Raw genomic sequence first — 11,531 nt, 5'->3', positions numbered from 1 at the left:
CGGGACCAAAGGCCAATTTTCAGCAGCCCAAAGGGCGGGAAGCAGCGGCCTTTGGTCCCGGTTGGTGGCACCAACCGGGACTAAAGGGGGGCATTAGTCCCGGGTCGTGGCACCAACCGGGACTAAACCCCCCTTTAGTCCCGGTTGGTGCCACCAAACGGGACCAAAGGCCTTGTGCTGCCCCGCGCCGAAAAGTTTAGTCCCACCTCGCTAGTTGAGAGAGCTCGAGAGTGGTTTATAAGCGCTGTTGCGCCCACCCTCTCGAGCTCCTCTCAACTGTAGGCTTTCGGGCCTGACCGTGCAATTTGTGCCTGTGGGCCTACTGGGCCTCCCGCGGGCCTGAATCCTGGCCCATGGTATGGTTTCTAGTCGTATTCAGGCCGTGGGGGACCAGTTGGTGGCATTTTTTTTGTTTTTTTTGTTTTCTTTGTTGCTTTATTTATTTTATTTTGTTTCTACTTACAACAAAATACTTATTGTTGCTATTATTATTTTTTTCCAGTTTTTTGGTTTTACTTTCTGCATTTTTTTTTGCTTTAATTTTTAATTCCTTTTGCTTTTAGTTTTAGAAAAATTATAAACTTTCTGTTAGTGCCATTAGTTTTCAAATTTGAAAACACTTTTTTGCTTTATTTATTTATTTTATTTTGTTTATACTTATAACAAAATACTTATTGTTGCTATTTTTATTTTTTTTCAAGTTTTTTTTGTTTTGTTTTCTGCATTATTTATTTTCTTTTGGTTTTTTGCTTTATTTTTTAATTCTTTTTGCTTTTAGGTCAGCAAAATTATAAACTTTCTGTTTGTGCCATTAGTTTTCTTTGAAATTTGTGTGAATCACAAGTTTGTGAGCTCAACAAGGCGTGTAGAGGGACGGGCTTATAAACCGGTGTGAGCGCCCTTCGGTTGGCGAGGTTTTCAAATTCATAGTTTTCAAATGAACTCTGAAAAAGTTGGCATAGCATGTGCATGTACAAAACGGACAATGGTATCATACTCGTCTGTTACAAAGTTGGCATCGTATCATCATAATAGTTGCGGGAGAAAGTCTTCACTTTTTCTTCGCTTGTGTCGTTTGCTTATTGCGCCGTAACCATGGATAATCTTCATCGTTTATCAGGATGCTTGGGTCAGCCTTGACTTTGAAGGGGGGAATTTCATGAAAATTTTCATACTCTTCAGACATGTCTGTCTTGCCCTCCACTCCCAGGATGTCCCTTTTTCCTGAAAGAACTATGTGGCGCTTTGGCTCATTGTATGATGTATTCGCTTCCTTATCTTTTCTTTTCCTCGGTCTGGTAGACATGTCCTTCACATAGATAACCTGTGCCACATCATTGGCTAGGATGAACGGTTCATCAGTGTACCCAAGATTTTTCAGATCCACTGTTGTCATTCCGTACTGTGGGTCTACCTGTACACCGCCTCCTGACAGATTGACCCACTTGCACTTAAACAAAGGGACCTTAAAATCTACTCCGTAGTCAAGTTCTCATATGTCTACTATGTAACCATAATATGTGTCATTTCCATTGTCGGTTGCTGCATCAAAGCGGACACCGCTGTTTTGGTTGGTGCTCTTTTCATCTTGGTCAATCGTGTAAAATGTATTCCCATTTATCTCGTATCCTTTCCAAATCATTACAGTCGAAGATGGTCCCCTGGACAACAAGTACAGCTCATCACAAACAGTGCTGTCACCTCTGAGACGTGTTTCCAACCAACTGCTGAAAGTCCTGATGTGTTCACATGTAATCCAGTCGTCGCACTGCTCCGGGTGTTTGGAGCGCAGACTGTTCTTGTGTTCATCGACATACGGGGTCACCAAGGTAGAGTTCTGTAGAACTGTGTAGTGTGCTTGAGACCAAGAATATCCGTCCCTGCATATTATAGAGTCCCTTCCAAGTGTGCCTTTTCCAGTCAGTCTCCCCTCATACCGCGATTTAGGGAGACCTATCTTCTTAAGGCCAGGAATGAAGTCAACACAAAACCCGATGACATCCTCTATTTGATGGCCCATGGAGATGCTTCCTTCTGGCCTAGCGCGGTTATGAACATATTTCTTTAGGACTTCCATGAACCTCTCAAAGGGGTACATATTGTGTAGAAATACGGGTCCCAGAATGACAATCTCGTTGACTAGATGAACTAGGACGCGCGTCATGATATTGAAGAAGGATGGTGGGAACACCAGCTCGAAACTGACAAGACATTGCGCCACATCACTCCTTAGCGTTGGTACGATTTCTGGATCGATCACCTTCTGAGATATTGCATTGAGGAATGCACATAGCTTCACAATGGCTAATCGGACGTTTTCCGGTAGAAGCCCCCTCAATGCAACCGGAAGCAGTTGCGTCATAATCACGTGGCAGTCATGAGACTTTAGGTTCTGGAACTTTTTCTCTGGCATATTTATTATTCCCTTTATATTCGACGAGAAGCCAGTCGGGACCTTCATACTGAGCAGGCATTGAAAGAATATTTCTTTCTCTTCTTTCGTAAGAGTGTAGCTAGCAGGACCTTCATACTGCTTCGGAGGCATGCCCTCTTTTTTGTGCAAGCGTTGCAGGTCCTCTCGTGCCTCAGGTGTATCTTTTGTCTTCCCATACACGCCCAAGAAGCCTAGCAGGTTCACGCAAAGGTTCTTCGTCACGTGCATCACGTCGATCGAAGAGCGGACCTTTAGGTCTTTCCAGTAGGGTAGGTCCCAAAATATAGATTTCTTCTTCCACATGGGTGCGTGATTCTTAGCGTCATTCGGAACAGCTAGTCCGCCGGGACCCTTTCCAAAGATTACGTGTAAATCATTGACCATAGCAAGTACGTGATCACCGGTACGCATGGCGGGCTTCTTCCAATGATCTGCCTCGCCTTTGAAATGCTTGCCTTTCTTTTGACATTGATGGTTGGTCGGAAGAAATCGACGATGGCCCAGGTACACATTCTTCCTGCAGCTTCCCAGGTATATACTATCGGTGTCAAGTAAACAGTGCGTGCATGCGTGGTATCCCTTGTTTGTCTGTCCTGAAAGGTTACTGAGAGCGGGCCAATCGTTGATGGTCACGAACAGCAACGCTTTTAGGTCAAATTCCTCCTTTTTGTGCTCATCCCACGTACGTACACCGTTTCCATTCCACAGCTGTAAAAGTTCTTCAACTAATGGCCTTAGGTACACATCAATGTCGTTGCCGGGTTGCTTAGGGCCTTGGATGAGAACTGGCATCATAATGAACTTCCGCTTCATGCACATCCAAGGAGGAAGGTTATACATACATAGAGTCACGGGCCAGGTGCTGTGATTGCTGCTCTGCTCCCCGAAAAGATTAATGACATCCGTGCTTAAAGCAAACCATACGTTCCTTGGGTCCTTTGCAAACTCATCCCAGTACTTTCTCTCAATTTTTCTCCACTGCGACCCGTCAGCGGGTGCTCTCAACTTCCCGTCTTTCTTACGGTCCTCACTGTGCCATCGCATCAACTTGGCATGCTCTCCGTTTCTGAACAGACGTTTCAACCGTGGTATTATAGGAGCATACCACATCACCTTCGCAGGAACCCTCTTCCTGGGAGGCTCGTCGTCAACATCACCAGGGTCATCTCGTCTGATCTTATACCGCAATGCACCGCATACCGGGCATGTGTTCAGATCCTTGTAGGCACCGCGGTAGAGGATGCAGTCATTAGGGCATGCATGTATCTTCTCCACCTCCAATCCTAGAGGGCGTACGACCTTCTTTGCTGCGTATGTACTGTCGGGCAATTCGTTATCCTCTGGAAGCTTCTTCTTCATTATTTTCAGTAGCTTCTCAAATCCTTTATCAGGCACAGCACTCTCTGCCTTCCACTGCAGCAATTCAAGTACGGTACCGAGCTTTGTGTTGCCATCTTCGCAATTGGGGTACAACCCCTTTTTGTGATCCTCTAACATGCGATCGAACTTCAGCTTCTCCTTTTGACTTTCGCATTGTGTCCTTGCATCGACAATGACCCGGCGGAGATCATCATCATCGGGCACATCGTCTGGTTCCTTTTGATCTTCAGCAGCTTCGCCCGTTGCAGCACCATCGTGCACATCGTCTGGTGCATCTTGATGTTCAGTAGCATCACCGTATTCAGGGGGCACATAGTTGTCATCGTACTCTTCTTCCTCGCCGTCTTCCATCATAACCCCTATTTCTCCGTGCCTCGTCCAAACATTATAGTGTGGCACAAAACCCTTGTAAAACAGGTGGGTGTGAAGGATTTTCCGGTCAGAGTAAGACTTCGTATTCCCACATATAGGGCATGGACAACACATAAAACCATTCTGCTTGTTTGCCTCAGCCACTTCGATAAAATCATGCACGCCCTTAATGTACTTGGAGGTGTGTCTGTCACCGTACATCCATTGCCGGTTCATCTGCGTGCATTATATATAATTAAGTGTGTCAAAAATCATTACAGAACATCATGAATAGATAATTAAGTGACCAAATTAATAGAAGTTCATCATCACATAAAAACCAAAGTACATACATAGTTCTCATCTAACAACATAAAGCTCTGCAGAGCATCTAAATTAATTAAACCATACACTGAAACTATGTAAAACATTTCAATGCGAAAACAAATGCGATCATAATCGCAACCAAGGTAACAACTGATCCAACGGCATAATGATACCAAGCCTCGGTATGAATGGCATATTTTCTAATCTTTCTCATCTTCAAGCGCATTGCATCCATCTTGATCTTGTGATCATCGACGACATCCGCAACATGCAACTCCAATATCATCTTCTCCTCCTCAAGTTTTTTTATTTTTTCCTTCAAGAAATTGTTTTCTTTTTCAACTAAATTTAACCTCTTGACAATAGGGTCGGTTGGAATTTCCGGTTCAACAACCTCCTAGATAAATAAAATCTATGTCACGTTGGTCGGCATAATTTTCATAAACAATAAATGAACCAATAGTTATGAAAAGATAATATATACCACATCCGAATCATAGACAGGACGAGGGCCGACGGGGGCGGATACCAAAACCATCGCACTATATAAGATGCAATAATAAAAGTAAGAAAATAATACAAGTAAGAATATTTTTCCTTTCAGAAAGAAGATAAAAACAAGAGGCTCACCACGGTGGTGCTGGCGATGAGATCGGCGCGGGTGATCGACGGTGGTGAAGACGGGGACGGGGCGTGATGGACCGCTAAACCTAGACAAATATTAAGGAAAATAGAGGTTGGAGGTCAAGCTTGGAGAGGAGAAAGCTTAACTAGTGTGGCTCGGGCATTTCATCGAACACCTCATGTGCTATGGAGGTGAGCTAGAGCACCACAAAGCCCCCCTCGCCGGCAAGAGAAAAACAGAGCACTGGAGTGCTCTGCTCGCGAGCGAGGGGGTATATATAGGCAGCACTATTGGTCCCGGTTCGTGGCATGAACCGGGACTAACGGGTAGCCATTGGTCCCGGTTCATGCCACCAACCGAGACCAATAGTGGTGGGCCAGGAGCCAGGCCCATTGGTCCCGGTTCGTCCCACCAACCGGGACCAAAAGGTCCGGACGAACCGGGACCAATGGCCCACGTGGCCCGGCCGGTCCCCTGGGCTCACGAACCGGGGCAAATAGCTCCATTGGTCCCGGTTCTGGATTGAACCGGGACTAATGGGCTGAACTGGCCTGGGCCATTGCCCCCTTTTCTAATAGTGCCCGTATGTAGTTACTTATTAAAATCTTTAGAAAAACAAATATTTGGGAACAGAGGGAGTACTTAATTAATCGACGAGTCAAAACTTTTGCCTCCGCTTCTGTGTGTTCAACTGAAAAAAATAATCTGCAATGCTGGCACCCGAGACGTTTCATCTATCCGTTGCCGGGGCGCCACGTACGTATTGGCCCGGGACGCCCGAATGAGAATGACCATTGCACATACAAGGGGCTAGGGTTCACATCATCTGTAGCCACTAGACCGCCCGAAGAATGTCAACCACGCTTCTGTGGACGCACAGGTGATATATGGCTTAGATAAGCATTGACATATCATGATAAGGCCAGTCGTGGCGTGTAGGGTATTTTGGTTAGTATTGTTCGACGTAACACATCCATCCGTATTAATTAGCACTGGAAATTGTGTGGTCTTCAGCTAACTTGCCATGCATGTATATATCTATATGTATGCTGGATCAACCTACCTACCACTGAAATTGTGTCATTGGTGACGGCACAATCTGCAGACGTAGGCGAAGAATCGCAGAAAATGCTCGCAATCATGCAGGCTAGGCGAGACCGCGATGGGCAATTCAACCCTCAGTGTGAGGTGGCAGCTGCTGATTGGAAAGAGATCGAATGCATCCCATTTTGCACTGGCGGTAAGAGACAGGAGCTTGCAGCCAAACCTAGCTTTCCATGATGGTTGATGCATGGCACATCCCAGGTTTAGTGCACCACATTACATGAAGCAGCAGCAGCAACCAAGAAGGCGAGGTAACAACGTGCGTCCTTCAGTTGGGCGGCATGAAGTGACGGCCGCCGTGACGGCATTGCGCACATGCCTCGCTTTTGTTTAGTATAAAATGCAAGTAGAGCTTTTTCTACACCTTCATACGTGCAACTTTTGCATGAGAAACTTCTCGTCAGAAGAACGCACATTCCAACTTTCGAAGTGCCGCCTCGCAGCCGTGGCACAGTAGCCGCCCGGTCCAAGCTTCTGAAAAGGGCAAAGCCTGGGCTTATCACCTTTTCTTTTCGAAAACTTTTTATATATTTTAACACGGTACAGACGCGGACGCTCATATATATACAAAATCTAGTAACACATTATGTAAAATGTAGTAATTTTCGTAAAAGTATAGTAAATTATAAATTTGGGTGATAAAACAATATACACGTATATCCTATCTCTATGAACACCTCCTACTGGATTGATATCTTGAAAAAAAATTTACAAACTCGGAAGTTTCACAGGTTGAACGCCGACGACACGTGGCCCGTGGGACTCATATCTGAAGCGGTCTCATGTGAAGCCTTATCCAAACAATGAGGTGATTCGCATCCACACGTTTGAAGTCATCTCTTCCGCGGCTCTTAGCTCGGTCTCCATGCAAAGGCATGACAATCGGAGTGCGAATTTTCAGAGGCCGAGCCACAGGTAGGCCGGTATCGTGGGCATCCATTTGGGCCTTGGGATGTGCATCCTGTCAGTGGGTTGGCAGGCCTATGCCGTGAAATACAGCCCGCGATACGCCTAGGGAGTGTGTAGGCGTATTCTGTGCGGCCCATCGCCCGCGACTGCCCCCGGCCACAGCACAGGAAGGAGAATCTTGTCGTCCACCTCTCCCAAAACTTTGCCCCGTGGGAGAAGCCCCAGCCACAAAACAGACTTGCCTCTCTGCCCTCTTCTCTTTCCCCTCGGGCGACGGCGGTGGGGTGCTATCCGGCGAGATGTCCACCAACGGCGTCGACTGCGCCAGATATGTGTATTCCGTGCCCTCTTTTTTTTCTTAGGTCATCGTGTGTGCCTAATCCCCGTGCCAAATTTGAATAACGTTGACTAAGGGAGCTTGATTTGTACAGGTTCAAGCCTCCACTCCGGCGACCAAATCACCCGGATCCCGCGTCATCTTCCACTCCGGCGGTGGCTCAACTCAAGTTTGCAGAACACCGGATCTGCCCAGGGCAAGGCCCTCGTCCACGAATCTGGCCGGGAAAAATCATTTTCTTCATTGTTTCGGTCGGGTGAGGCTGGATCACACGTCAATTACTTGTGCTTTTCTCCTGGTTGATCATCTGTTCCAGATTTGCACTTCTTTTTTGGTGATTTTTATTTTGTTCCATCTATTCCTTTGAGACGGGTGATCTAGCTGTATGGCTTAATCGAGATGCATATCACTTCTGCTGTTAAATCCGAAATAGATTGCTCTCCTTTGTTTTCTTGTAATTCCCTTTCATCCATTCCTTCTGTACATATGCGATTTTCTTTTGTTTGCTTGTAATCCCCTTTGTCTGGACTGGATAGATCTCTCCTCATCATGTTGCTGCGCAGATCCGAATTTGCCGTGATGTTTTTCATAGACAATATGTATGTAGTTTTTTATTCATACCCATGCTTATATGCCAGATTGACTTAATTTCTGTGATGTCTTGAGGATTCCTCTAACTTGGATGATTGATGCTTAATCCTGCTGGAAGTTAATAATGGATTTGATGTTCTGTTCTTGATGTGCTAATCCAAGGTTGATAATTATTTCATTGAAGTGGGGTAGAGTTTGAATTCCTACCACTGTTTGTGCGATTTTTTAGGCTGTCAAACAGATAAAATCCATTCACATATTGGTCGTAACGGTTTTGGCACACATACAGTCTACACCTGACTCGTTTTGTTAGTTCGGCATGAGTGATCGCATTAAATGATTAAGAGTAATGACTGATGGCTAATGATGAAAAAAACTTACTCCTACCTGTTCGCTGGTCGCCGATGCTCCACGTCCGCGCTTGATGAACTGGTGGTCTCCGCTGGACACACATGCTCGAGGCCATGCATGCACCAGGACGTACGGCGCTGCGCGTGCTGTGCATACATGTCAGAGGCGTGTGTGAAGCCTAGATGCCTTTGCATGTGAGCGGGTCCCACCTAACTCAATACAGCCCAAAAAAAAAATCGAATACAGGATATATACTCTGACTGCACGCATCCCCATGGTGGTAGGACGGCCCAGATACCGGTCTATCTGTGGCTCGGCCGTCATTGGCATTTTCCCATGACAACCGCTCGTTTTTGACCCCTTCGCCCGCTTCTCTGTCGACCTCCTCAGCCAGAGACCTCCCGGTCCTTCTATGTACCTCCCGCATATTGTTGCTCTCGCTCCAACCATGCATCGCAGAGCTGCAAAAGGCAGGAGTCATTGATACGACGACGAGTTTTGTTGCGACCGTGCGATGTTGAAGCTGATCCAGTAGCGTGGGTGCTGCAACATGCACAACGGTGCGGGTACGACTGACGGCGGGGATAAACCTGCAACGTGGTTACGTGGGGGCGGTGGCGATGCTGCGTCGTGAATGCTGGAACCAGTAGCGGCGGTGTTGTGACCATGCGGTGCAGATGCTAGAACCGTAGGGCGGTAGAGCTACGACCGGGAGGAGGTGGAGCTGCGACGCATCACATATGTTGGAACCATCAGTGGTTGGTGTTGTGATCATGTAGCAAGGATGCGGGAACCACATGACAGCGGAAGTACGGCTAGCCGACGACGCGGGCTACTGCTTGCACTGGTAGAAAAAGAGGCTTCCGTCCAGCCCCATTAGTCGCGAAACTGTAGGAACCGCGACTAATGAAGTCTTTAGTCGCGGTTCGGCAGACGAACCGCGACCAAAGGCTTGGGCCAGGGCGCTCGGTGGCCAGCTGGTGCACGTGAGGGGCTTTAGTCGCGGTTGGCCGGGCCAACCGCGACTAAAGGTGCCCAAAGGCCTTTAGTCGCGGTTGGCCTGGCCAACCGCGACTAAAGCTCCTCCCCTATATATACCAGTTCAGCGCACTCACTTAGCCATTTGGTGCCACTTCTCTTCACAAGGGGGTGTAGGTTTGCTTTTGGTTCCTCTTATGCACACAAGGTGTTTGATGAAATGCCCAACAGCGTGAAACAAACATGATATGAAGTGTTGGAGCCACACTTGAGGTTCCTCCTCGATCGCGGTTAGCAACTTGAACTTTTCATGCATGTGTGTCATTGATAAAATATGCATGTGTGTTGTTCAGTGTTTAATTTCTATTGTTTATAGCTAGTTAGTTTAACAAATGCATGATGGTTAATTATATATTTTATATTATAATAATGCAGATGAATCGGCAATGGATGTACGGTAACCGACTCTCCCACGAGTTCACTACGGGGTTGAAAGATTTCCTCGTAGTGGCTAATGCGAACAAGCAGAAGGGTTTTGTTATCTGTCCATGTGTTGACTGTAAGAATCAGAAGGGTTACTCTTCCTCAAGAGAAGCTCACCTGCACCTGCTTCGGCACGGTTTCATGCCAAGCTATAATTGTTGGACCAAGCATGGAGAAAGAGGGGTTATAATGGAAGAAGATGAAGAAGGGGATGATTTCATCGATGAAAGCTATCTTGCTCATTTCGGTGATACTTTCATGGAGGATGCTGAAGGTGAAGGGGAAGGTGAAGGGGAAGGTGAAGGTGAAGGTGAAGAAGAGGCACGTGATGAGACCGTTGATGATCTTGGTCGGACCATTGCTGATGCACGGAGACGCTGCGAAACTGAAAAGGAGAGGGAGAATTTGGATCGCATGTTAGAGGATCACAGAAAGTCGTTGTACCCCGGATGCGATGATGGTCTGAAAAAGCTGGGCTGCACACTGGATTTGCTGAAATGGAAGGCACAGGCAGGTGTAGCTGACTCGGCATTTGAAAACTTGCAGAAAATGTTGAAGAATATGTTTCCAAAGAATAACGAGTTGCCCGCCAGTACGTACGAAGCAAAGAAGGTTGTCTGCCCTCTAGGTTTAGAGGTTCTGAAGATACATGCATGCATCAACGACTGCATCCTCTACCGCGGTGAATACGAGAATTTGAATGAATGCCCGGTATGCACTGCATTGCGTTATAAGATCAGAGGCAATGACCCTGGTGACGATGTTGAGGGCGAGAAACCTAGGAAGAGGGTTCCCGCCAAGGTGATGTGGTATGCTCCTATAATACCACGGTTGAAACGTCTGTTCAGGAACAAAGAGCATGCCAAGTTGTTGCGATGGCACAAAGAGGACCGTAAGTCGGACGGGGAGTTGAGACACACCGCAGATGGAACGCAATGGAGAAAGATCGACAGAGAGTTCAAAGATTTTGCAGCTGACGCAAGGAACATAAGATTTGGTCTAAGTACAGATGGCATGAATCCTTTTGGCGAGCAGAGCTCCAGCCATAGCACCTGGCCCGTGACTCTATGCATCTACAACCTTCCTCCTTGGTTGTGCATGAAGCGGAAGTTCATTATGATGCCAGTGCTCATCCAAGGTCCGAAGCAACCCGGCAACGACATCGATGTGTACCTAAGGCCATTAGTTGATGAACTTTTACAGCTGTGGGGCAGACCTAGTGTCCGTGTGTGGGATGAGCACAAAAAAGAGGAATTTAACCTACGAGCGTTGCTTTTCGTAACCATCAACGATTGGCCTGCTCTTAGTAACCTTTCGGGACTGTCAAATAAGGGATACAATGCATGCACGCACTGCTTACATGAGACTGAAAGTGTACATTTGCCAAATTGTAAGAAGAACGTGTACCTTGGGCATCGTCGATTTCTTCCGAAAATTCATCCAGTAAGAAAGAAAGGCAAGCATTACAACGGCAAGGCAGATCACCGGCCGAAGCCTGCGGAACGCACTGGTGCTGAGGTATTTGATATGTTCAAGGATTTGAAAGTCATCTTTGGAAAGGGTCCTGGCGGACAATCAGTTCCGAAGGGAGCTGACGGGCACGCAGCCATGTGGAAGAAGAAATCTATATTCTGGGAGCTAGAATATTGGAAAGTCCTAGA

Source organism: Triticum dicoccoides, chromosome 4B, assembly GCF_002162155.2.
Source record: "Triticum dicoccoides isolate Atlit2015 ecotype Zavitan chromosome 4B, WEW_v2.0, whole genome shotgun sequence".
Lineage (NCBI taxonomy): Eukaryota > Viridiplantae > Streptophyta > Magnoliopsida > Poales > Poaceae > Triticum > Triticum dicoccoides.
This window is presented reverse-complemented; position numbering follows the sequence as displayed.